Source organism: Triticum urartu, chromosome 4A, assembly GCF_056163025.1.
Source record: "Triticum urartu cultivar PI428250 chromosome 4A, HENAU_Tu73, whole genome shotgun sequence".
Classification (NCBI taxonomy): domain Eukaryota; kingdom Viridiplantae; phylum Streptophyta; class Magnoliopsida; order Poales; family Poaceae; genus Triticum; species Triticum urartu.
The window spans coordinates 469,495,587-469,502,487 of NC_141876.1; positions in this window are offsets into that span (position 1 = coordinate 469,495,587).

Here is a 6,901-nt window from a genome sequence, read left to right on the forward strand (position 1 = left end):
CCTTGTCTATCCCACCATGGCCATCGCCCACGAAGGACTTGCCTCACTAGCGGTAGATCTTCACGAAGTAGGCGATCTCCTTGCCCTTACAAACTCCTTGGTTCAACTCCACAATCTTGTCGGAGGCTCCCAAGTGACACCTAGCCAATCTAGGAGACACCACTCTCCAAGAAGTAACAAATGGTGTGTAGGTAATGAAATCCTTGCTCTTGTGCTTCAAATGATAGTCTCCCCAACACTCAACTCTCTCTCATAGGATTTGGATTTGGTGGAAAGAAGATTTGAGTGGAAAGCAACTTGGGAAGGCTAGAGATCAAGATTCATATGGTAGGAATGGAATGTCTTGGTCTCAACACATGAGTAGGTGGTTCTCTCTCAGAACATATGAGTTGGAATGGTGTGTGTGTTCTGATGGCTCTCTCACTGAATGAGAAAGAGGTGGAGGGGTATATATAGCCTCCACACAAAATCCAACAGTTACACAGTTTTCCAATCTCGGTGGGACCGAATAAATGAACTTGGTCGGACCGAAAATGTAAACCTAGTGACCGTTAGTGATTTCGGTGGGACTGACATGCAACTCGGTAGGACTGATTCGGTTAGGGTTTCGGCATAACGTAATCTCGGTGAGACCGATTACACAAACTCAGTGAGACCGAATTTGGTAATTAGCTAACCAGAGAGTTGGTCAGGCAAACTCGGTGGGACCGATTTGCTCTTTTGGTGAGACCGAGTGGAACTCGGTGAGACCGAAAAGTTACAAAGGGGAAACACTGAGTTTACATTGCAATCTCGGTGGGACCGATTGCATATTTTGGTGGGACCGATAATATTGCAATGGGTAACAGAGAGTTTGCAACCCCATCTCGATGAGACCGAGATTCTTATCGGTAGAACCGAATTACTAGGGTTTGGTAGTGGCTAATGACAAGTGAAACTCGGTGGCGCCGGATAGGAAGAATCGGTAGGACCGAGTTTGGCTTAGGGTTTAGGTCAAATGTGGGTATGGGAAAGTGGTTGAGGATTTTGGAGCATATCATTAAGCACATGAAGCAAGCGGCTCATTAAGCAACACCTCATCCCTCCTTGATAGTATTGGCTTTTCCTATGGACTCAATGTGATCTTGGATCACTAAAATGTAAAATGAAGAGTCTTGAGCTTGAAGCTTTAGCCAATCCTTTGTCCTTAGCATCTTGAAGGAGTTCCCACAACCTTTAGTACATGCCACTCCATTGTTGAACTTATCTAAAACATGCTAGATAGAAGTGTTAGTCCAACAAGAGATATGTTGTCATGAATTATCAAAACCACCTAGGGAGCACTTGTGCTTTCAATCTCCCCTTTTTGGTAATTGATGGCAACATACATCAAAGCTTTTAGATAAAGATATACAGAACAGCAAGTAAAGATTTGGAAGAACATGTAGCAAGCATAGGCTCCCCCTACATGTATGCACTCATGTAAATATGAAATATAGAGGCATGTGAGAGCATAATCATGACAGAGTAGGCAATGTGTTACATGTATCTTGGCCATATGCATCAGAGAAAAAGATTATTAAGGAAAATACCTTCATGCTCATGAGTCCTTCTTGCAAATAGTATGTACATAAGCAAGAACTCCTCATACTCATGATTTTGATGCATATACTTACCTTGTGGTCTCGAGTTGGCTTAGGATGGAATGAACCTGCAAACAAGGTTAGATAACACAGGTACGTCCACTAGCCAGAGCAAACAAAAGAAACCACAAGAATGCCAAGACTGGGATGACATGTAGAGAGTGATATCATTGGATTCAACATGTCCCCAATAATAAAGATATGCAATGAATTTGGCTGATTTCTTTTCCCTTAGGTGTCTTGCTCCCCCTGAATCTTACATGGGATATTGGGAGAAGATAGGAAACAGAAAATCAGAGCAGAAGGATAAGAATAGAACTTAATTCAAATGAGTTCATATGAACATGTCTTTCCCCCAAAAAGACATGTGGCATCTCTCCTCTTGAACATCAAGCATCTGGGATCCTTGAGTATTTTTCTCTCAAAGGAGATCTCTCTCTCTCCCCCTTAACACAACATCTGGGATCCTTGAGACTTTCTCTCCCCCTTAATACTTTTTCTCTCTTGGTGTGATCTCTCTTTCCTACAAACTTTGATGTGATCTCTCTCTCCCCCTTTGACATCAATTTCCAAGAAGGTTTTTCCTGGAATCCGTCGGATTGGTTTGGTCCTTGTTATTCAGCACAAAGCAGAGGATAAAATTGTGATGCTTGTGGAGGACAAGATTCATTGAGTGGAGCTGGATCATAAGAAATGTAGAACAAGTGGCAGACTATTTTTCTGATTGCAAAGTCGGTGGCACCGAGTGGCACATTTCGGTGGTACCGAAAAGATTCGGTTGGACCGAAATTTGCAATTCGGTGAAACCGAGTTTACACAGAGAAAAACACTTGTCACCTCAGCTCACTAGTCAAGTAAGATCTCACAAAGATTTGCAATGAATTTGATGCAGAAATATGCAGAACAAAACAAACAGGAAAAAGTAAAAGTTTCTAGATGAAGTTTTTTTTGTTTTTTTTGTTTTGTTTGAGAGAGAAGGAAACAAATATGCAAGGAACAAATGCAATTACTCAGAAAAGGACACAGGAGAACTTCATCTAGAATTGGGTGGTGACATAGTCACCTATGTTAGAGTATATTGACTTAGGAGTCAAGTGAGGACACTTGATCATAGGTCATACTCATCGTTTAAGCTTAAAATGGGGTTACCATTTTTCGTTTAAGCATCTTGATGTATTCACATCTTGTTGAGTTGCTTTGACTCATGTCTTGAAGTAAAGCTTCTCTAAGATGGAATGACATACCTTGGGTGGTGATGTGGTTCTTGCTCATGTAGTTGAACTTGTGTGGGTGCTCAGGGTTGATGTAGTTCATCAAGAGTTGGGAGCACCACTTGGAGTTTGAGTTCATCTACCTACATGGGTTAGTTCTTGCAAGGAAGAGCACTTGTGTATCCAAAAATGACAATCATGAACTTAACATAGAATTTGTCAAAGGATATGTTTGAAGGGTTTTGTGCTTCCTTGTCTTCAACCACTATTGTGTAGAGTCTTGGTGATGTAGAGATTGCTCAAGATATGAGTGAGTCGCAATCTCATGGAATTAGATTCAACCAAGCACCTACATGGGTTAGACAACATGCAAGGTGCAAATATATCCAAGACATAAGATAGTTATCATAAGAGATACATCATGGATTAGTTATACGCTCATGTCTTGCATGTATCCAATGGAGTTTCTACTCCAAGTTCGAGGCATCAATGATGTTCAATTCTCCTCTCAACCTGCAAAACAATTTCTCATCAAGCGGTTTAGTGAATATATCCGCTAATTGCTTATCGGTGCGAACATGCTTAAGATTGATGTCACCCTTAGCAACATGATCTCGAATGAAATGATGACGAACTTCAATATGCTTAGTTTGAGAATGTTGTACAGGATTATGACCAATTTTGATAGCACTTTCATTGTCACAAAGCAGTGGAACATGTTTCACATAAATCCCATAATCTTTAAGAGTTTGGGTCATCCAAAGTAATTGAGCACAACATGAACCAGCGGCAATGTATTCCACTTCGGCGGTGGATAAGGATACCGAGTTTTGTTTCTTGGAATACCAAGACACAAGAGATCTACCAAGAAATTGACAAGTACCCGAAGTGGACTTTCTATCAACCTTGTCTCCGGCATAATCTGAGTCGGAGTAGCCAACAAGATCAAAAGAAGACCTCTTAGGATACCAAATGCCAAAATTTGGTGTATGGATTAAATATCTCACTATCCTTTTCACAGCCTTAAGATGACAATCTTTAGGAGCAGCTTGATATCGAGCACACATGCACACACTTAGCATAATATCGGGACGTGAAGCACATAGGTATAACAATGAACCAATCATAGAGCGATAAACCTTTTGATCAACAGGTTCACCATCTTTGGTCAAATCATTATGTCCACTAGTGGGCATGGGTGTAGACATACCTTTGCATTCTTGCATATTGAACTTCTTGAATAAGTCCTTGGTGTACTTTGTTTGAGAGACAAATGTACCTTCCTTAGTTTGCTTGATTTGCAACCCGAGAAAGAATTTGAGTTCACTCGTCATAGACATCTCAAACTTCTCTGACATTAGCTTTCAAACTTTTCACTAAAGAGAGGGTTAGTTGAACCAAATATGATGTCATCAACATAAATTTGGCATACAAATAGTTCTCCATTAACCCTTTTAGTAAAAAGAGTAGAATCAATTTTACCAATTTCAAAACCACTTGTAGTAAGCAACTTGGTCAAGCATTTGTACCATGCTCTAGGAGCTTGTTTAAGACCATAAAGAGCTTTGTGAAGTTTGTAAACATGATTTGGTTTCTTAGGATTGACAAAGCCGGGAGGTTGTTTGACATAAACTTCCTCCTCTATTTCTCCATTTAGAAAAGCACTTTTAATGTCCATTTGGTACAAGGTGATATTATGGTGATTAGCATAGGCAAGTAAGATGCGAATGGACTCAAGTCTAGCAACGGGAGCATACATCTCACCATAGTCCATACCTTCGACTTGTGTGTATCCTTGGGCGACGAGACGTGCTTTGTTGCGGACCACTTGTCCATCTTCATCTTTCTTGTTGCGAAACACCCATTTGGTACCAATGATGTTGTGGTTGTTGTCGGGCTTCTCAACCAATGTCCAAACTTGGTTTCTCTCAAAGTTATGTAGCTCTTCATGCATAGCGTTTATCCAATCCGGATCTTCCAATGCTTCTTCAACCTTCATTGGTTCAATGCTAGAGATGAATGAATAGTTTTCACAAAAGTTAGCTAAACGAGTTTTTGAGCAAGTGATTCTCCCGGTTTGTATATCATTGAGGATTTTCTCGACGGGATGATCTTTGGCAATTCTTGCTCGGACTCGTGAGAGCTTTTGCTTGGGTCTTTGTTGAGCATCTTCTTCATCTTGTTCTTCTTCCTGGCCTTCTTCATTGTTGACGTCGTCGTTCTCTTGTCGTGGTGGAGAAGGAGGTTGTTGATGTTCATCTTGACGTAGTTCCTCGTTTTCTTCATCTTGGTGTGGCCCACTTGTGGATGCTTCTGTGTCGATTCTTGGTTCACCTTGTCGTGAAGTAGAAGCTTCCACTTGGACGGATGAAGTACTCTCCTTCACCTCCGTTGGACGAATTTTGCCAATGGACAAATCTTGAATTGCTTCTGAAGGGTCTTTGTCTCCTACATCAATTGGAAATTGCTCTACTTGTGAGCCATTAGATTCATCAAACTTCACATCTACCGTCTCTTCAACCTTTCGGGTGAAATTGTTGTAGACACAGTAAGTGTGAGAGTTTGAGCCATAACCAAGTAGAAAACCTTCATGAGATTTAGGAGCAAACTTTGAATGACGATGCTTATCAAGAATGTAGCACTTTGAGCCAAATACTCGAAAGTATCCAACTTGAGGCTTGTTACCGGTGAGGAGCTCGTATGCCGTCTTGCCGAGTAGCTTGTGAAGATATAAGCGATTTGTTGCATGACAAGCTGTCTCAACCGCTTCTGCCCAAAATTGCTTTGGCGTCTTGTATTCATCAAGCATTGTTCTTGCCATTTCGATGAGCGTCCGGTTCTTCCTCTCAACAACTCCATTTTGTTGAGGTGTGTATGTAGCCGAAAACTCGTGTGAAATCCCTTCTTCGTCAAGAAAGGTGTCCACATTTGCATTCTTGAACTCCGTTCTGTTGTCACTCCGAACCTTCTTGATCTTCACATCAAACTGATTTTGGGCTTTCCTAGCGAAGTTTCTGAAGATCTTCTGGACCTGCGATTTGTCATTAAGAAAGAACACCCACGTAAATCTTGAAAAATCATCAACTATAACTAGACCAAAAGAATTTCCACCGAGACTCTTGTAGGCATTGGGACCAAAAAGATCCATGTGAAGCAGCTCGAGTGGCCTCCTTGTGGTCATGATGTTCTTCACGGGATGTCTTCCTCCAACCTGTTTACCTGCTTGACAAGCACTGCAAAGTCTATCCTTATCAAATATGACATCGTTAACTCCAAGGATATGATTTCCTTTAATAAGCTTGTCAAGGTTTCTCATGCCAACGTGACCTAGTCGTCTATGCCACAACCAGCCTTTTGAGGATTTAGCAAAAAAGCAAGTTTTAGGTTGTGCCTTTTTAGAGAAATCGACAATGTAAGATCACCTCTACGCATACCCGTAAAGACCATTTTATGATTGTCTCGACGAAATACTTGGCAATCTACCTCCGTAAATAGGACATTCAAACCGAAATCAGCAAGTCTAGATACTGAAAGTAAGTTGTAGCCAAGAGATTCAACAAGCATGACATTTTGAATGGAACTATCATGTGAGATGGCCACCTTACCAAGGCCAACCACTTTACCCTTTGAATTATCACCAAAGGTGACATATTTTCGAGGGCCATTGTTTTCAGGAAGCTCACGGAACATCTCTTCATCTCCGGTCATATGATCGGTGCATCCACTATCAAGAACCCATTCCTTTCCACCTAATTCATATCCCCAAAGATTTGCCATAAAACCAAAATGTCTCATTGCATCATCAAGATCGGAGTCACTATCATCATCATCATAATATTCATGTTCATCATGATCTTGTGACTCATCATTTCCTAGAGAGGGTAATTCATTAGATAAATGATCAAAGTGGTTACTTTTATGAATTCTTATAGCTTTGAGTATGACATCATTAATGATTCCAACATCTCCTTTAGCATGCGTAAGATTGGCAAGTTCAAGAAGACATTTACCAAAACTAGGATCACTAGAGTTCATCTTACTCAAGGCAATAGATTTATGGAGAATTTC